General features: G+C 44.1%; 1 long non-coding RNA gene across 2 annotated transcripts; it reads left to right on the top strand.

The window, feature by feature from the left end:
- Positions 1-327: 327 nt before the first annotated feature.
- Positions 328-18,980, top strand: LOC138922022 (uncharacterized). Of its 2 annotated transcripts, XR_011435112.1 has the most exons (5): positions 328-700; positions 1,249-1,481; positions 3,113-3,187; positions 3,777-3,973; positions 17,929-18,980. It is a non-coding gene; the product is annotated as an uncharacterized lncRNA (long non-coding RNA). The 2 variants fall into 2 exon arrangements; XR_011435111.1 differs by lacking the exon at positions 328-700 and having other exon boundaries at positions 1,049-1,481.
- Positions 18,981-21,225: the final 2,245 nt, after the last annotated feature.

Raw genomic sequence — 21,225 nt, 5'->3', positions numbered from 1 at the left:
TAAATGCCTATCTATGATGGCAACTCCTGTCACATATCATCTTGGAGATTAATTCCGACTAGGGGAATCTGAAAAGTCTTAATGCACTAGGACATTTGAGTTGGGTCTTGAAAGATGAATAAGAATTTTACAGGGGGATAATCAAAGTAAGGACACTCAAAGTTGAGAGAACAGTGTGTAAAAGGCAACAGGGCATGACAGTGCGCAAGGAACACAGAGCACTGGGCGTGGCTGGGCAATGGGGTATAAAAGGGTAGTGTGGGTAATGAAGCATGGAAAGGTGGGCTGGCACCAGATTTTGGAGGATGTTTTTTGCCTAGCTTGGACACTTGAGTTTTATTTAGTAGGCAATGAGGAACCACTGAAAGCTTTTCCACGAGGGGATTGACAAGATGGAAATGATGCTCTAGGGAGATTAACTTGGCAGGATGATGAACTGAGGATGGGGTAGATGAGATGTTGCAAGAGTATGTGGGAGGCTGTGTCAATAATCCAGGCAGAGGCTATAAATATTCTATCTAGGGAGGTGGCAGTGGTGACAGAGTCAACAAGATCGCAAGAGGCAATATAGTGCAGTACAAGTGCAGTAGACGGGGGTTTCAACAGCGCTGAGTTCCAATCCTGACTCCCGTTTACAGGCTACGGGGATTTGCCTTTCAGGATTCAGTTTTCTTTTCTGAAAAAGATGAAGCTTGGAGAAGTAAGTATCTTTAAGATCTCGTCCAGCTTTAATGGCCTGTGGTTCAGACTAAATCACTTGCCGAAGATCACAGAGCCAGGATTTGGTCCCAGGTGGTCTTGTCCCTAGAGGCAGTGTGCTTAACCACTGCACTACGTGCACATTTATAGAGGACTGATCCACCAAATTTGGTAAGAGACTAGCTGACTAGGAGAATGGAGGTGGCATTAGTATGGTAGTGGAGTCAAAGGGGGAAGCTAGCCTTGTGGGGAAAGACGATGTTTCAGACATGCTGAGGGGGAGGTGTCAGTGGAACATCTAGCTGACTGTTGGAAGGGGGGATAGCAGCTCTGGAGAGAGGCACGGGTGGGAGACTTCAATTTGGCAATCAAAAACCTAAAGGCAATCCTAGAAGCTACGCAAACAGACGAGTTTATAGAAAGAGGAAGAGAGCATAGGAGAGCAAAAAGCAAAGAACAGTGGGAAGTGAGAAAAGGGGAGGAAAAGACAAGGAAGGAACAACTGACTAAGAACCTTGAACACGCTACTTCCATTTTCTGGCTCTTTAGTCTCATTTGTAAAATGAGGGGGCTGGAGCAAGTCAGCTATAAGGCTTTCAGCTGAGACATCCTATGCATAATCAGAGAAGATAGAAGAGAACAGAATGCCATGGAAACTGAAGAAGAGAGTTTCTAAAAGAAGGCTTTAAGAGGTCACTTGCATCCAATGCTGCAGAAGTGTCAGGAACTGAGGACTGAAAGACGAAGCCACCGCATTTAGCAATTTAAAGATCCTCTTCAAGGTAAGGTCCTCTCCCTCCCTCTCACGCCACTAATTTTCGGTACCCTTTCTCCTACCACTTTTAAATGTGAACATTCTGCATAATTCCATTCTCAGCCCTTCGCAGAGGCTCAGCCACTCTCCAAGATCAATTATTATCTAAGATGAATAAGAAACCTCTGGTCCATACCTCCCTTTTGCACTTCAATTCACATTTCTACCTGCCTATTGGACATTTCCATCAGTCACAGAAATTTAGCTTGCAGTAAAACTAAAAATATTAAAAATAATAGCTAACATTTATTGAGTACTTACTCTATTTTGTCTTATTTATAGGTATTTTATTATCCCCATTTTGCAGATGAGGAAGCTGAGGCTCAGAGATGTTAAATAATGTGTCTGAGGTCACACAATTGGGATGTTGCAGAGCTAGCATTCTTCCTGATTCCAGAGCTCAAGAGCTTACTGATTTCATTATGACCAATCTAAAGTCAGGTCATCATCTTTATTTCCTAGATCAGCTCAACTGCCTTATTCTCTATTTCTGTTTCATTCTCCTCCAACCTCTTGCCACTCTCTTAGATACAGGTTCTCATCCTCTCATGCTCAGACAATTATGGAATTGTCTCAACTGGTCTCCCCACTTGCAGTTTTACCCTTCTAAATTCTGGACATGTGACCGATCTAGCTTCAAAAAAAAACTCTGCAGGCTTCCCATTATCTACATTAAAGTCCAAACTCATTAATATAGCTAAAAGACCCCCTTTACAGTCAAGCCCTGCAATTTGTCTGCACGGAACCACTAGTCATCTCCAAACATGACAGAGACATTTATATCTACAAGCCTTTGCTTATGTGTCCCTTCATATGGAATGCCCCCCCCCCCCCCACCAGGAGAACTTCCACTCATCTTTCAAATCCCAGCTCTAATGTCATTTCCTCTGTCAAGACTCCTCAGATTCCCAACCCCTTCTTCTGACAAAAATTATGTCCCCTTCTCTGTGCTCCCAGACCCTTACGTCTGTCTCCTCCTACTACACTGTGGGCACCTTGGGGATTGTGACCACAGCTTGTTCTTCTTCATATCCCCAACAGCCAAGGCACCCAAGAAATGCTGATTGAAATTGAAAGAAATTTTAATGCTCACCTTCTGTACGTTTGTTATTTAACATATGGTAACTGGTATTGCTATTTTTAAAAGAAATGCCCAGATTGTGGTTTTCAGAAAAAATAGTTCATGCTCACTATCTCCACTTCTTTATTTCCCGTCATGATTCGGCACGCTGCAATTTGGCGTCTGCCCCAACTATCTGCTAAAAGTGCACTCCTTATCCTCATGAGTGACTTCCCTACTGGAAAAGCTAACAGACAGGCTTCAGAGGGAGCTTCTCGGTAGTATTTAATGCTATGAACAAATCTCGCTTCTCAAAAGTTACTCTTCCTTTGGCTTCCATGACATCATGCTCCTGATTTTCCTCCTCATTCTCCTCTTCTGGCTCCTCCTTCTCTGTAGATGTTCCCCAGAATTCTAGCCTCACTTGTCCTCTTACTCCAAGACTCTTGCTGAGTGATTTCAAGTACCATCTGTATGTTGGTGAGTCCTATAGCTCTAAGTAAGGTTTTGATAGTTCCTTCCCACCTCCAACCCTCCAGCCCATCCCAGCTATTCCCAGTGTGAGAATCCGTCTATCTGCAGACTGCCCCATCTTCTTCTGGAATCTGTGCAAGGTAAGTGGAATATGTCAGTAGTCTTTACCGCTCTTCTGGGAAGATTTTTACTCCATTTATTTGCTAAGATGAAGGGCAAAGGTGCTGGGCACTCCTGTGAGTGTATCAGACAGTGACCATTTGTGGATATAATGGTGTCCATCAGAAGCATATTAAACTGAAGGGCCTGCCCGGTGGTGCAGCGGTTAAGTTCACACGTTCCACTTCTCGGCGGCCCGGGGTTCACTGGTTCGGATCCCGGGTACGGACATGGCTCCGCTTGGCACGCCATGCTGTGGCAGGCGTCCCACATATAAAGTAGAGGAAGATGGGCACGGATGTTAGCTCAGGGCCAGGCTTCCTCAGCAAAAAAGAGGAGGACTGGCAGTAGTTAGCTCAGGGCTAATCTTCCTCAAAGAAAAAAAAAAGAAGCATATTAAACTGAGATGAATGAATTCACCTAAAGATTTATATATAGAGAGAAATATATGTAAATAGTCCAGATCCTGCCTCTGCCCCTCCCCCACTATTCCCTATCAATAAATATGTACCCTGTAGTGAGGTAAAATAGGAAATGTGGATCTGATGTTCCCTCTTAATTGATCTCCAGCCCCATAGGAATCTCATGACCCCAAGTGGGGTTTGAATTTACGGATTTTACAACAACACGGCTCCTAACCACATGTCCACAACTTCATCAAGGCTTCAACTCAAGAAATAGCAATCTGTCCCAAGCTGACTATGTTGAATTTCTTGAGAGAGGATATGTTGGTCTCCAGCGTGACATTTTCCTCCTGGATTTTTAGGGTGAGTTTAACTATTGTTGCTTGGAAAGAAGCAAAAGTACAAAAGGGAGGAGGAGTTGATTTAAAGGCAATTTAAAGAAAAATGTTAAGTAAGTAATAGTACAAGTGGTCACATGGATATGGCAAAAATTATGAAGATGATTCTTAAATGACTAAAGTTTTGGAAATATTGCCAAAGTGCTTGTGTGAGAACTGGCCTTAACCGTGTCCTAGGAGAGTCTAGCAAGACACTTTTGCTCTCAGTGGCAGAAAAGATTAAATTACAACCCAAGGGGTTTGTGGAGGGCAGATTCCTGATCCTGAGTTGCTTGTCTCTAGGAGAGGGCTGAGGGAGTCTATTCCAAGAGGGCAGGTGCGTGGGCAAGCCCAACAGGAAGAATTGGGTCAGGGCAAGAACTGAGGCAACGGCAGAGCAGCTGCAACCTTGCTAGCTCCACACCTGTGTTTCCGATGGCCTTCTAAACACCTCCCAGATGTTTCTCAGGCACCTGTATGGGTGTGCTGGAATCAGCTTGTACTGGCAGTTGATTTTAATTATTTTCAGGGCAGTTTTAGGTTCACAGCTAAATTGAGAGGAAGGTACAGAGATTTCCCACATACCCCTACCCCATACAGGATAACCTACTCCATTATCAATCTCTCCTGCCAGAGTGGTACAGTTGTTATAGTTGAACCTACATTGACACATCATAATCACCCAAAGCCCATGGTTTATCTTAGGATTCATTCTTGGTGTTGTACCTTCTATGGGTTTGGACATATATCCATCATTATAGTGTCATACAAAATAGTTTCACTGCGCTAAAAATCCTCTGTACTCTGCCTATTCATGCCTCCCCAACGCCTGGTGACCACTGATCTTTTTACTGTCTCCACAGTTTTGCCTTTTCCAGAATGTCACATAGTTGGAATCATACAGCATGTAGCCTTTTCAGATTGGCTTCTTTCACTTAGCAATATGCATTTGAGGTTCCTCCATGTCTTTTCACGACTTGATTGCTCATTTCTTTTTAGCAATGAATACTGTTCTATTGTCTAGAGGTACCACAGTTTATTTATCCATTGACCTACTGAATCTTGATTGCCTCCGAGGTTTGGCAATTATGAATAAGGCTGCTATAAACATCTGTGTGCAGGTTTTTGAGGGGACATAAGTTTTCAACTCCTTTAGGTGAATACCAAGGAGTGCAATTTCTAGAACACATGGTAAGAGTATGCTTAGTTTTTTCAGAAACCACCAAACTGTCTTCTAAAGCATCTTCCATTTTCATGTCCACCAGCAATGAATGAGAGTTCCTGCTGTTGCATATTCTCACCAGCATTTGGTGGTGTTCCAGATTTGGGGCATTCTAATAAGTGTGTAGCGATAGCTCATTGTTTTAATTTGCATTTTTCTGATGGAATATGATGTGGAGCATATTTTCATATGCTTATTCGACACTTGTATATCTTCTTTGATGTCTGTTACAGACAGAAACTACTTTGAGGTGTCTGTTAAGGTCTTTGGCCCATTTTTAAATCAGATTGTGTTCTCATTATTAAGTTTTCAGAGTTCTTTGTATGTTTTGGATAACAGCCTTTTATAAGATGTGTCTTTTGCAAATATTTTCTCCCAGTCTATAGCTTGTGCTCTCATTCTCTTGACATTGTTTTTCACAGAGCAGAAGTTTTCCATTTTAATTTCAAGCTTATCAATTCTTTCTTTCATAGAGCATTCCTTTAGTGTCGTATCTAAAAAGTCATTGCCATACCCAAGGTCATCTAGGTTTTCTCCTATGTTATCTCCTAGGAGTTTTACAGTTTTGAGTTTTACATTTAGGTCTATGATCCATTTTGAGTTAATTTTTGTGAGGGCTGTAAGGTCTCTTTCTAGATTCACTTTTTTTCATGTAGGTTTCCAGTTGTTCCAGCACCATTTGTTGAGAAGACTGTCTTTGTACCATTGTATTGCCTTTGCTCCTTTGTCAAAGATCAGTTGACTATATGTGTATGGGTCTACTTCTGGGATTTCTATTTTGCTCCACTGATCTCCTTGTCTATTTTTTCACCAAGATCACAATGTCTTGATTACTGTAGCTTTATAGTAAGTCTTAACGTTGGGTTGTGTCAGTCCTCCAACTTTGTTCTTCTCCTTCAATATTGTGTTGGCTATTCTGTGTCTTTTGCCTCTATGTAAACTTTAGAATCAGTTTGCTGATAACCAGTAAACACAAAATAACTTGTTGGGGTTTCGATTGGGGTTACTTTGAATCTATAGATCAAGTTGGTAAGAACTGGGGCTGGCCCCGTGGCCAAGTGGTGAAGTTCATGTGCTCTGCTGCAGGCGGCCCAGTGTTTCATTGGTTCAAATCCTGGGCGTGGACATGGCACTGCTCATCAAACCACGCTGAGGCAGCGTCCCACATGCCACAACTAGAAGGACCCACAGTGAAGAATATACAACTATGTACCGGGGGGGCTTTGGGAGAAAAAGGAAAAAAAAAAGTTGGTAAGAACTGACATCTTGACAATATTGAGTCTTCCAGTCTACGAACATGGGGTAACTCTCCTTCTTTGCTTTTGTTCATCAGAATTTTGTAGTTTTCCTCATATATATCTTGTAAATATTTTGTTAGATTTATATTGAAGTATTTCATTTTTGGAGTGCTAATGTAAATGGTACTGTGTTTTTAATTTCGAATTCCACGTGTTCCTTCCTGGTATTTCGGAAAGCGATTGACTTTTGTATATTAACCTTGTATCCTGCAACCTTGCTATAATTGCTTATTAGTTCCAGGAGTTTTTTGTTGATTCTTCCATATTTTCTACATAAACAATCATGTCATTTGCAAACAAAGACATTTTTATTGCTTCCTTCCCAATCTGTATGACTTTTCTTTCTTTTTTCTGTCTTGTTGTATTAGCTAGAACTTCCAATACGATGTTGAAAAGGAGTGGTGAGAGAAGACACGCTTGACTTGTTCCTGATCTTAGTGGGAAAGCTTTGAGTTTCTCATCATTAAGTATGATGTGAGCTTAGGTCTTTTTGTAGATGTTATGTATTTAGTAGAGGAAGTTCCCCTCTATTCCTAGTTTACTGAGAGTTTTTATCATGAATGGGTGTTGGATTTTATCAAATGCTTTTTCAGCATCTATTGATATGATCAAGTCGTTTTTCTTTTTTAGCCTAGTGATGTGATTGATTACATTAATTTATTTTTGAATGTTGTACCAGCTTTGCAAACCTGGGATAAACCCCACTTGGTCATGGTGTATATTTCTTTTTATACATTGTTGGAGTTGATTTGTTAATATTTTCTTGAGGATTTTTTGCATCTATGTTCATGAGAGATATTGGTCTGTAGTTTTCTTTTCTTGTAATGTCTTTGTCTGGTTTTGGTGTTAGGGTAATGCTGGCCTCATAGAATGAGTTAGGAAGTATTCCCTTTGCTTCTATCCTCTGAAAGAGATTGTAGAAGAATTGGTATGATTTCTTCCTTAAATGATTAGTAGAATTCACCAGTGAACCCATCTGGGTCTGGTGCTTTCTGTTTTGGAAGGTTATTGATTCAATTTCATTTATGTATAGGCCTACTTAGATCACTTATTTCTTATTGTGTAAATTTTGTCTGCTCAGCTTTCAAGGAATTGGTCCATTTCACTTAGATTATCAAACTTTTGGGCTTGGAGTTGTCCATGTTATTCCTTTATTGTCATTTTAATGTTCACAGATCTGTAGTGATGACCCATCCTTCCTTTTTGATATTGGTCATTTGTGTCCTCTTTTTTTCTTAGTTAGCCTGGCCAGAGGCTTATCGATTTTACTTATCTTCTCAAAGACTCAGCTTTTGTTTTCATTGATTTTCTCTATTGATTTTCTGCTTTCAATTGCATCGATTTCTGCTCTAATTCTTATTATTTCTTTTCTTCTGCTTACTTTGGATTTAATTTTCTATTTTTTTCTCATTTCCTAAGGTGGAAACTTAGATTATTGACTTCAGATCTTTCTTCTTTTCTGATAGAGGCATTCAATGCTATGAATTTCCCTCTAAGCATTGCTTTTGCTGCACCCCACACATTTTGATAAGTTGTGCACTTATTTTCATTTAGTTCAAAATCTTTAAAAATTTCTCTTGAGGTTTCTTCTTTGATCCATGTGTTACGTAGAAGTATGTTGTTTAATCTCCACCTATTTCTGGATTTTCCAGTTAACTTTCTTTTACTGATTTCTATTCTAATTCCATTGTGGCCTGAGGGTAGACATTGAATGATTTCTATTCTTTTAAATTTGTTAAGATGGGGGCCGGCCCCGTGGCCGAGTGGTTAAGTTTGCACACTCCGCTGCAGTGGCCCAGGGTTTCACTAGTTCAGATCCTGGGCACGGACATGGCACTGCTCATCAAGCCATGCTGAGGCAGCGTCTCACATGCCACAACTAGAAGGACCCACAACTAAAATATACAACTATGTACTGGGGGGCTTTGGGGAGAAAAAGGAAAAAAGTAATAATAATGAAATCTTTAAATTTCTTAAGATGTGTTTTATGGTCCATAATTACTAAGAGGAGATGTCAAGGATGGGGGATTCTTGCTAAACTGACCTAACAGTCTTACTAAAGGCAGATCAAGGATTTAGATATAAAGACAGGGGATGAGGAACTTGATCAGATATCAAGGGTGATCAGATATCAAGGGTGGAAGGATGACTTAGCAGGATTCTTTGCTAAGATTGGGTTGGGCAGGCCAAAGACAGGACAAGGGCCAAGCTTAAGGCCTGGTTGAAAAGAAGACTCATAGGAGCCTAATTAAAGTTTGGTCAAGGAGAGCGTCTTTGTCAGTCCCTCACTCTTGTTCAAGGAAAGAAGATTTCTTTCCTCTAAACAATTTAAGTCCATTCCTCATCTGGTCACCTTTTGTTCATTAAGGACCAGCTGAACTGTATGTTGCGAGATGGTAGTAGAAGACATTTGTTGGATGGTGTGAGCCATCAGGCATTTAATAAGGGAATTTCTATGACAACAAAAGAAAAACAAAGATTAATGGCCAGAGCAGATTATAAACCCAGTTTATGAGTCCAGACAGCAGCCAGTCAAGAAGATTTCTATATGCTGGGCTGAAGGCATCTTTAGATGGTAGAATGAGGACAGCAGTGGCAACCCAACAAGTTTCCTGGTTTGCAGTTTGCGTGCTTATTTCCTGGAGCAGAACTTGGAAGATGAAGGTGTTCCAGTGAACTTCCCAAGTGGTCCACACAGCAGTAGGCACAAAGGTTGCCCATATGTGATCTGCCATGGTGATAACGCCTTTGAAGTTTATATTAGGTTGTCCAGCTTCAGCTTTCAGGGCTTCTTTAGATCCTGGGGGGAAGGTCAGCTACAAAACAACCTAGAGTCCCAAGAAGGATCTGGGCAGTCAGGTTTTAGTTCTCAGTGGCACCAAGTCAGGAGGGTGGGAGAAAAATTGGAAATGCCAATTTGGAGAGTTGTAGCCAGATATTGAGGGAAACTAGAAGAATTAAGAAGTTGGTAAGGACTGCCAAATGTGCAAGATGACAGGATACAGTCCAATTCACAGGTATATAACAAAGTAGAAAGTAAAATGTAGTTTTCCAAGAGGCAAAAATAACTCAAAGACAATGAACAGGACTAGAATTTAATAACCCGCAAGGATGTGCTATAGTTTTCTACTGAAACATAAAATTTATCTCTATGGTCACCCCTGCCTTTTTGAATCATGTTTACAAAATAAATCTGGTCTCATTAAACTTGGCCTGATTACTGACATAACTGCAGCAAGAAGGGTAATTGACCACATAGGTCTTTTTAAGTTTTCTTTGCCTGGAACTTTTCATAAGGCATCTCATGTTACCCTTTTAAAAGCCTTCTGGAGGCTAGAAAGCCACGCCAAGAACTTGCTACCAGATTTCACCTGCAATACCTACAGATTTGGGTGAATTCCTCTCTTCTTGAGGGCCCCAAAGTAGCCTAAGATTCCAAGGCCTTTCAGGAAGTGAGCTTTCTGACTGGGAAGACTGTAAGCCAGGTACCAGGCCAGTTCTCTCAAGAGGGCTTTGTAAGCACTGACTCCATAAAGTCAACTTACTTCCCTAAAGCTGTCTGGTCATATCTGACTCTGTGCACGTCATTCTCGAATACAATATTCCAATCAAAGTCTTGGTTATATAAGCAATGTTTCCAGTTATGTCCTATATACCTATACAAGGAGGACAGATTCTTACTGAACTTATGCAAATAATTATATTGCCACGGAAATAAGAATACTCAAGAATATAGATAACTTAAGAGGAAAGAGAAAGGGGTTCCTTAAATCCAGCAGCAATACTCCACACGAAAGCCATAATCATCCTTCATCAGTTCATTCAGTCCACGTAATTAATTCTTGTTCTGCTTGATCTTGGGTTAGCAGTTTTATGAACCTATTAGCTTCTCCACTGGAGTTCTGAAAATCCTGACTCAGTCCAGTGGTGTGGTCTCAAAACTATTTAAGCAATGCCATCAGAGGCCTGCGCCCTAGACCACCTGGCAGAGTCCTTCCCGTGGGTCTCTGAGACTGACTGTTAAATATTCAGGAATTTTGTGAGTGGGTCGACATCACATTGGTAGCTTGAAATTGGCCATGGTGGATGTACTTACACATAAAAATCCGTAAATCCACGTTCCCGCCACCACCCAGAGCTAGTAGTTAAACACTTACCAGCACACCACTAGCTAAACATTTACCAGTACACCACTGGGCACCTCCAACTCAACATGACCAAACCGAACTCCTTATTTCCTCCCGAAAGCCTGCTCCTCATCCTAGATTCCCAATCTCTGCGTGAATCATGTCACCATGGACCCGACTGTTAAGCAAGAAACCTTTGGAGTTGTCCATGGCTCCTTTCTCCCCATCACTTACCACATCAAGCACTGAGTTTTCTCAACCCTCCCTCAGAAATGCTTTCCTGAACTAATTCTTTCTGTCACTTTCCTAGTTCAAGCTCCCATCATTTTTTTTTTTCTGTCTGCACAATTGCAATAACCTCCTGAGTGATCTGCCTGCCTCCGGTGCATCTGGGCCCTATCTCCCATGTAATCTGCCTAAAACACCCCAAAGCAATCCAGTCACTTGCCAACATAAAAACCTTAGCTGGCTCTCCTTTGCCTGCGGGAGAATGTCCAAGTTCTTCAGCAGCGCCCACAAAAGCTTTCATAATCTGGCCTCAGGTCTTCTTCAGACTCATATTCCCCACCATTCCTACCATATACCCCATAGTCCAGTATCAATTGCTTCTTGTTCCCCAAATGTGGCCTACTCTTTCAAAATGTTATGCCTTGGCCCATGTTATTCCTTCTGCCTGAAATCCTCTCCACCACTCAGAGCCTGGGAAATTTCTCCTCTTCTTTAAAGACCCAGCTCAGAGTTAATATTCTTTGTGAACTCTCCCAAGAAAAGTTAGTCTCCTCCCACTACCCCCAACACACAGTCTGTCTGTGCCTCTACTATAGAACTAACCACACAGTACTTTAGCTACCTGTTTTACGGGTCTGGCTCCCCCACGAGACTGTGTCTTACCCCAGAGCCAGGTATAGCACTTGCCAACATAGTGAGAGCTCAAAAAAATGTTGTTGAAAGAATAGATTGGAGGGTGAATGAATGGAGTTGATTCCCAATTTTAATAACTGGGCTGTTTCCTGGTTTGTTGTATAAAAGCCCCTACTTTAAGCCCCTAATCTGGTGCTCCAGTGCCTTAGTCCTACCTTAGTCTTTGTAAGAACAGTGCTTCATATAGCTCTTGACAGACCTTTTGACATCTGGCATTGTGCTCTGGAAGCTCAGGCCCCCGGCAGAGCCTTTATCACTGGCTGCCAGACAGTCCGGCTGCCAACCACCTGCCCGTCCAGGCTTCCTCCTAGTGTCTGCTGCATCTTGGTTACCCAGGCGCTCGCTCTACCTGCCTATCTAAATAGCTGGCTGGGGGCTCTGCTGCTGCTTCTGGGATCTTCTGGTTCACCCTGTTCTGCTCTCAGAGTCCTGGCCCTCCCTGTTCTAGCTTCCCCTGCCACCAAAGGAGTTCCATTTCTATCCCTGTCCAACTAGAAGACTAGGTGGAGCACACTGATTAAATTCATGGGTTCTAGATTGTAACTGCCTAGACTCAAATCTCACCTCTCCCACTTACAGCCAGCTGTGTGATCTCGGGGTGAGTCACTTTCTCTCTTTGAACCACAGTTGGCTCATCTGCAAAACGGGCATGATAATGATACCTACATCATAAGGTCAGTGTGAGTTTTAAATAAGATCATGTGCTTAACACAGCACGTGGCACATAGTAAATAGTCAATAACTATTTGCTATCATTATTATTTTTATCTTCCCAGTATCTAGGACAGAGCTGGCACTCAACAAATGTGTGTTGAGAGGGGAGGAGGAGGAGTAACAGTTGCTGGTTGTTCAAGGCTACCTGATCAAAGTCTACTCCATCTGCGAATTCCACTCCCACCTCAGGAGGTGAAAACCTTATGACCATTTGGTTCTGTCACTCAGCTATTTCCGAAATCCCACCTCCTCTAAGAATCCTTTGCAGTTGAGAGCCCATAGCTTTGCTTGTCCCCATCTGCCTAGATCTACAACTCTCACAATTGCCCACCCCCACTTTTCCTTGCAATGACATGCATTTATCCTGATTCCTCAGCCCCAAATTGCACTGACCCTCAGATGTGTCACTGATCTGAACATCTCTGGACTACATACTTTACACAGTAGCCCACTCTCCCCTCCACGTATATGTGCTTTCTGCATTTTCGGAGTCACTCAGCCCTTGTTGTCTCTGATTGTCAGAGCAAGGACTCTGTAAACTAATGAGGACAGACAGAGTCTTGGACAGAGAAATGCTTCAGAACTGTTTTGTGATGAAGATGAAGGGGAGGAGGTGGAAGCAGAAGCTGGGGCGGGGCTAGGATCTGTGTCTCCACTCACTTTTCACCCCAGCAGGGGCAGAAAGCATGCCGCCTCTTTCCTGTTCGTTGGCTACATTCCTCTCAGAGGCCAGAGGGGCAAGCCTGGACAATGCAAATGAGCTTTGGATGGGACTTAGCCAAGGGGCCTCCAAAGGGAGAGCAGTGGGGCTGGTTAGGAGGGAATAGAAAAGGAAGGTGCCTACGTATTTCTCAGCACCTTCTTTGTTTCTCCAAGCTCAAACTACTCTCTTCTCCCAGAGACACAATACCAAAGTGCAAAAGCTCCCTCCAAATAGATGCCGGAGTCTGAGAGCACTTTTGCAGACTGGGTGGTCCCTGAGTCTCTAGCCTTTGGTATGCTACTCAGACTCCCTGGAGTTCGTTGTGCACTCACTATGCACAAAGCTCTATACAAGGCAGTGTTAAACCTAGGCGCAACTGGAAGATTTCGATCACAGGCTCTAGCTGTGGCATAAGAGACACAGCAGAGAAGTAGTGATGATTGTGTGAGCAAAAAAGAGCAACTGAACCTACAAGCGCCCAAAGGCGACAAATTTAGCCAGCTCCTTGCCAACTTCCTACTATAGATCTTCTACCGGCTTCACTTGACCTTATCCAGGAAAGCAGTCTGTGAGGAGTGCATGGGCACAGCAGGGCTAGGGACCCTTGCCCAGGTGAAAGTCTATTCATTCACCTATTTAAACAGACTGGGGACAGGACAGCATCCTAGCTCAGTCTCAGCCTCCTTCTTTTTGCTCCCCTCTTCCCTCTCCCCTTCATTAACTACTCAAGGTCTGTTTCCTCTTTAGGGCTGCAGTCCCCATCAAAATTGTCATATGTGCCTGATGCAGGTGCCCAAGAGACCCACAGAAATGTTTGAACACTTCCAGCCCTACTTGTGCCTCCCTCAACTCCTCCCTCAGCGAGGCCGGCTGTGGAGCAGGGCAGCTTGACCTTTGCTAGGAACTCAGAGCTGCCTGGGGTTTGGAGCTGAACTGGAAACAGAGGCAGAAGCCCTGCTTGCGTTTCTCCCTCACCCACCCCCATCACGTGAAAGGGAAAGCTCAAGAACAGCGACGGGTTAAGCTCCTTATAAGGAAGCGAACCTCCTCTTTCCTGTGCGGAAATTGTTTTTCGCTTCTATATGTTTAAAGTACACTGTAAAAACTATACCCAATAGGATTCACAAAAACCATTCCCCCAAGGGTGGGGGACAAATAGGAGCCAAGGGAGAAAGCACGGGCGGGGCGGGTATACGGCAGGCAAGCGAGCGAGCGAAGAATTTGAGCGATGAGTCATCAAAAAGAAGCTGGGAGAGAGAGCGGAACTAGTAATCTGAGCTGGGAAGGAGACGAGCATTCATTAGACACAGGTCGTGTCAATCACATCTGCTCCACGAATGACCTGAGAGCCTCCCGGGCTTCTCAGACCGGAAAAAGGGTCGGTGGGCGGTCTAAAGGCTTTGAAATCGGAAAAGACAGAACGCGAGCAGCCGTCAGAGGAGCCTGATGCGGCGCAGGCAGGCTTCTTAGAAAGATGGCGTTTGCCGTCAAGGTCACATGGCCACTTTAGGGGACTAAACGAGATACTAGTGAGAATAATAGGAACAGCCGCCATAGGATCCAGATTTTCAGAGGCAGTCTCCAATCCAAATACGTTTTTCCAGTTAGATTCATAAGCACACTTGGATTTGTCAGAACACATGTCCTAAAAAAATCATTAAAACAATATGTGAATGGGGTGGAGTTTCACTGGGGCCCCTCTCTGTCAGGGAGCAGGAAAAGGTGGGTGAGCCCAGGAGCCAGGGGGACGGCAGACCCAGAAGGCAGCACGTGCCAGGCCGCGAGGCACTATGGGAAGCCGGGAAGCCGATTCTGCCCAGGACCGCCAATCTCACCAGATCTATGCCAGGTTAAAGTCTAGGCAGCTTGGTCTACCTTCTGATCTCTCACCTGTTTTGAAAGGTTGCCCTGGCAAAACAGGACTGGGTGCCCTGTACGTTGCATCAGATAAGTTCCCCTACAGTTAGACCTTAGTTAATCCAGGATAAAATAAGAAATTCGAGTTAACCCATAAACCCATTTGTTTGTATATTCTTTCCTTAGTTTTCTTATCTGTTTCCTAACAAATGTTACTCTTTAAAAATTGCAACCCTGTTGTGACTAAACTATAGGATAAAAAGGGATTTGTTCACTTCTTGGCCAGTCCAGTTGGTGGGCCTCCGCTCATGCGGCCCTGTATTGTAGGGACCAGGGAAGAGCAGGGCCTATAAAAGTAGTGATCCAAGAATTGAAGCATTAATTTAGCTGATTCTTTCCTTTTGCACTTCAGCCATTTTCGTGCTCCCACCCATAATCCATACTCCAAACTGAGAGCTGGCCCAGGATTCACCAGCACTCAGAAGAGCCTGAAAGGCCTATGCCTGAGAGGGTGGAGCACAACAGAATATCAGACTTCAAGGGTACCTGAGAATGGAGGCAGTGGCACAGGGATTAACCTGTTCGCTAGTTCAGTCTTGTCCTTGCTTGGCTCTGGCCCTCCCAATTCCAGCCATCCCCTCAATCTACCTCTGCGATCCCCGCACTGTGAGGCATCATCAGACCGATTCGGTTTTAGTTTTATTGATGGCTTTGAATCTGTTCAGGAACGGGGTTTGAGGGAAAAAGGGGCCACCATCTGTTCTATTCTGTGCAGCCCCGGCGCTCCCTCCCCATACCTTTTAGAGAGGCTGGAGAAAGCCTAAGTGTAGCCTCGGGGAACAGATTTCTTATGGAGGAGTTTGGGCTCAGTCATTCCAGAACAATATAGCCCGCTCAGGAGGAAACAATACTTAAACCTGAGCTCATGAGGGAACCAGACCCTTTTACTGTTACTCCCTTGGCCACTTTAGAGGCTCACGACAATTTCTCTTGGGCAAGTCTGAAAGAGAGATCATATATCATCTGTTACAGATACTCAAGCCACTATAAGAGAGTGTGTGTGAGTCGGGGGAGGGGGTGGAAAGAGGGGCACATGGCAAACACGATCCTGCAGTACTCGGGAAAATACACATTCCCACAGGCATTCTGGGGAAAATAGAGACTTTGGCAACAGAGGAAAGGACGGCCATGAGCCTGGAGCAGCGCTTTCCTTTTCTCCCTGTTTCCCATTACACAGCCCCCCGGAGTGCCTCTGAATGGCTGGCTCTACCCTACTGGGAGGAAGCTAGCCTCATCTCCAGATGCTGGGCGGCAGGATAGTGCTCTAAACTTAGGAGCGGATGGAGGCTGCTACAGCAGGGTGCTATATTCTGTCTCTGACACCAGGTGGCACCAAATTATAACCATATCTCCAAAGACGTGGTCAGGAAATAGACCTTGAGAGCCCTTGAACTGTTTTCTTCTCCCTCCCTGCTCCCTACATGGAATTGAAGAATAAGAAGCCTTTCAGATATGGTAGATAACTCTCCAGTGAAAACGCTCGAATCCTTAAGCTAGAGCCACTTCCAGCTGAAGATTCCTAAGACTTAAATGCAGCCTTAGTCTCTACCCTTCCTGGAGACTTATTTCTCAGCTGCAGATAAGGAAAAAGGTGATTTTCCTAGAATCTTTCCAGATGCCTCCACCCTCCAGAAGAGTTGTTTTTCTCCAAGGAGGTCAGCTGAAGAATAACAGACATGAGACCTAGGAGTCCCTGCTCCAATGCCAGTCCCCCTTCCAAAGGGACTGAACACTCGGTCATGGGCGTGCTGGGAATGACTGTGTCTAAAAAAGTTGTGATGTGGCCGACCAGCCTCATGGCCTCTTACAGTCAAACAGGACTGCTTCCAGCACCTCAAACGTGTTCTATAAATTCCCTTTCCTAGGCTCCTGCACCTGGAATGCTGTCCTCTCTCAGCCATTTCTATCTGTGGGATCTGTCCACTTGTTGAGGTGCCGATGGAACTCCACAAAGCCCTCCTTGGTTTCCCCCAGTCTGGAGGGACCGCCCACTCTTCTTAAATTGCCAGAGTAACTTGTGCCATTTGCCCTATTCTTTGACGTTATATGATAATTATTTGTGAATGTGTCTCTCCTGCAAAATTGTGAGCTCCCCGAGGGCAAGGACCATACCTTGTCTTTTTGTACCCTATACTGAGGAACACAGTAGGCACTCAATAAATCATCATCATAATATTATCTTACATTGGTACGGTGCTTACAGTTTACAAAGCACATCACATCTATTTTCCCATTTAATCCTCACAACAAGCCCGTGAGGTATGTGTTACCAGCCCTGCTTCACAGATGAGCAAACAGACTCAGAAGTCCAACAACTTACCCAAGGTCATCCAGCTAGGAAGAGGCAGAGACAGGTCTGAATGCAGGTTTTCTGACCCTAAATTCGGTTCTTTCAACTTTCTATACCTGAGCTGTTGGCTGGAAATTCCTTCATGGAGACTAAAGCCATGGGACTCATCATGGGGACTGGGGGAAAGGGAGAAGATCTAAAGGTCACATTCCTCTCATTTCGTTTCCACTCCCTTCTCTCCGCACTCTTGTGTTTCCAAAGAGGATTTCAGAATGCAACCTTATTTTGTTTAAGAATATCCTGATGTGAGATGTACTTGTGGATAAGAAGGGAAAATGTGGGGTGAAGACAGGACAGTAAGGTGTATTCACAGCTGATGGCTAATGGATCTTTGTCAGCCTGGAGGCAGGTCCCTGGCCTATCCAATGATTTAATTAACGACTTGGATGAGGACATTGATGGTACGCTGATCATATTTGTAAGTGACATGAATCTGGTTTCAGGAAGATCCCAAGAGGCCATAATGAACCAGGAAAATGAAATGTAAAGTTTCATAGTCGAGTTCGTCAAAACCAAATGCTTACGTGCAAGGTAGGAGCGACGGGACTTAATAACGATCCGTGGGAAAAGATTTCAGGTGTTTGAGGGGCCTGTCAGCTCGTTATTTTTGACACTAGCTGCCTGCAGTGCTAGTGCATTCGGGGCTGGGGTGCAGGGATTACGGCTGTGCTTTCTTCTCTGCTCATTAGGCCACGGCGAGGACTGTCTTTAGCCTTGGACGTCACACATGAGCAGGGGCGTTAGCAACCTGGAGCAGGCACGAAAGCGAGAGACCGGGAGTGTGAGAAGACTTAAAAATCATCCCGTAGGAACCACTGGAGCTGTTTTAACCTGGAGAAGGGATCAACAGGGTGATGGTGGTGGTTTGGGAGCCAGTTTCCACATATTGGAAGGTTCATAATCCAGAAGAGGGATCTGCCTTGTTTTGCTTCGTAAGATGGCACCATCAGGGGCAAAGGGCAGGTGCTATGGGAAAACATATTTTGACTCAACCTAAGGAAGAACTTGATAATGGTTCAAGATGACCACATATTATGCAATGGTCTGCTTTGACAGGACAAGATATTCCCATCACTGGAGGTATTTAAGCAGAGGCAAGATAACTATTTGGCAAGGAGGTTGCAGAAGGGAATCAAGCATCTGATCATGAGGGAGGGCAATTAGGCAACCATTAAGGCTGCTTTTGCAACTGTAATTTTGGGATTCAAGTGGGAGGGGGGCTAGAGGTGAAAATAGTTGTAGCCCTCAGAATAGGTGCCTCTTAACCAGTTATTATCTCTACTTCTAGTCTCTCCTCCTCCAGCCTGCCCCGCACCTGAGCTCCAGAAATATTTTCCTGAATACTTAACCATGAGACTTTCCAGCTCAAGTATCATAGAATCTCAGTAAACCAAGAGGCCACCTGGTTCAGTCCTTTATCAGATGCTTTCATTGACCTTGCATCATCCACACAGCGTGGTTGTCCAGTCGCTGCCTGAATATCTCTGGGGATGGGGGAGATGCTTACCTTTGGGGGCAGTCCATTCTAATTTCAGAGAGTACTACTAATTATTAAAAAGTTCTTCCTAAACACAGCAAAATGCTTATATTAGGATGTTGAGATTAGGAATTTTTTTCTTCTCTGTACTGAAACTGTTGGTAATGAATTGTAAAAGGACTTCAAGAGGCTGGAAACATGAACTGAAACTTTTATTATCATTGTTTTCATTATAAAAAAGAAAGAAAGCATCTTCCTTATATTGAACCAAAGTCTGCTTTCTTGTAACTTCCACCCATTGGATCTTGGAGGCTTTGGAGTCACAGACAGAACAAATTTACAGCTTCCTCTTCCCCGTGAGCTCGGTAATGATTTGCTGCCAATGGACACATTTCTCCTGGGATTTGCCAGTCCCCTCACTATTCTCACCACTCTTTCTCTGAATATACTTTTGTTGACATCTCCCTTGAAGTGTGATGCCTGCAACTGAAGAGAGGGCCTCAGATGCGGTCTGACTAGTGCAGAGTAGCATAAGATGATCACCTCCTTTATCCTGAAGATTATACTCTTATTAATACAGTCCAAGGTCACAGTACTTCTTGTAGCAACCAAACCACGCTTTTGACTCATGGCTCATGATGAGCTTTCATTCACTCTAAAACCCTCTAAGTCACATCTCTCATATTCTACACTTGTACTGCTACATTTTGGAATTCAAATAAGTGACTTTACATTTGTCTCTGTTAGCTTTCATTTTGCTACAGCTACTCCATTATTCCAGCCTCTTGACATCTCTATGAATTCTGATTCTGTCATCTCACATTTTGGCTCTTTCCCCCAGCTACGTGTAATTTTCAAATTTGATCTAGTGACATTAGAACAGAACCCTTTTGTGTGTAGTCATTCAACGGTTACGAATCCGCCTAGTTTTATCTTTATCTGCGCCACATTTCTCCACATTATCCCCAGAGTATCATGAGAGAATGGTCTGTTGACCTCGAAATACTCTGCAGGTATAGTGTTCTCCTCATCATCGACCCCTCCAGTCACCCTATCACAGGAAGTGAGCTGATGGGGAGCGATTTGTTTTTCCTGAATTCATGGAGGGGCTGAGTGATCTTCGCTTCCTTTTATAAGTGCTTACCAACCATCCTTTTAGTCATTTGTTCTAAAATATTGCCCTCAATCAATATTTAAACTTATTGATCTCTAATTTGTGGAATTCATCTCTTCCCATTTGTAAAACTGCGGAACCACGTTTGCCCATCTCTAAGCTGCAGTGTGCATCTTCTTCACTCTCCATGGGGTTTTCAAAGCCACCGCCAGCTGTCCTGCAACTTGAGCTGCGAGTCCTTGCAATGCCCTGGGCTGTTATTGACCCAGGCTGAGATGGAGTTACTCAGAGCAGCTAAAGGCTCTCTTTAGGAGACTGCCTTTAGGAGCCTCTCTCGGGTGCTCGCTTTGTCCTTTCTACTCTGAAAATCCTTCTCCTTGCAGAAGAGAAGGAGCTGAGAAGGTTTTGTTTCTCTTTGTAAGATCAACAGCAAAAGAAAAGGTCGGGCATCCCATCACTCGTCCAATAGCACCCAAACTCCTATACTGTCATAAAGAGCGCCACAACCTGCCTCTCCAAGGGGATTTCCCACCGTTCAACTCGAACCCTCTGCTTCGGTCAAGTCAGGTCCCTCACTGCTCAAATGCACCTAGACCTTCTCACTTCCATGCTCCTGCTGAGGCTTTTCTCCCAATTTGGAATGCCCACTATTCCACCCACCTACCCAAACATTGCCATAACCTTTCTTGAAATTTCTCCAGCCCCTTTAACCTTTACCATACAATTGAAGTCACATACTAGATGATGCATTTTGTGCATTTTGTCATAGTTCCGTTTTGTCTTCCTGACAGGGTATACCCCATAGTGGGTAGCTCCTATCCCTCATAGCATATAAACTAGCACAGGGCCAGGCCTACAGTCCTGATGAGCACACTCACTTCCTCCGGAGATTTCCACAGCGACCACCCTCTAGCCCTTCACACACACCGCAAGGTCAGATCCCAAGATAGCTGTGTCCAGCCCCCAAGGGACTAATATAGAAACCAGATAAATCTCGCGAGGCAGACTGGACCCAGTCTAGGCGCTAATGATTTCTGAAATGTCAAATAAAATCCAAGTATGTCTTCAGTCCCTCTTCAAACAAGTAGCTGGGCTTTTTAGCTGGGCCCAAGGCTGGTGTCAGCAATGGGGCCGAGAACACTCCAGCTACCCAGGCACAGCATTGACCGCCAACTAGATTGAAACCTTGCCTGTCCTGGAGGTCACCTCTTCCACCCAGACCTTTCAAAGGTATGAAGACCAACCGTAAGCTCTCACCGATGTGTCCCAAATAGGACTGGAGCTGGGTTTGCTATAGCACCTTGAGTTCTTAGAGGAGAGGCGATGCCTAAATCCTCCCCAAATAGAGAGCCTCCTAATTTTGAGGTATAAACACACACACACACACACACACAC

The sequence above is a fragment of the Equus caballus genome, chromosome X (genome assembly GCF_041296265.1).
Source record: "Equus caballus isolate H_3958 breed thoroughbred chromosome X, TB-T2T, whole genome shotgun sequence".
Classification (NCBI taxonomy): Eukaryota; Metazoa; Chordata; class Mammalia; order Perissodactyla; family Equidae; genus Equus; species Equus caballus.
This window is presented reverse-complemented; position numbering and strand designations above follow the sequence as displayed.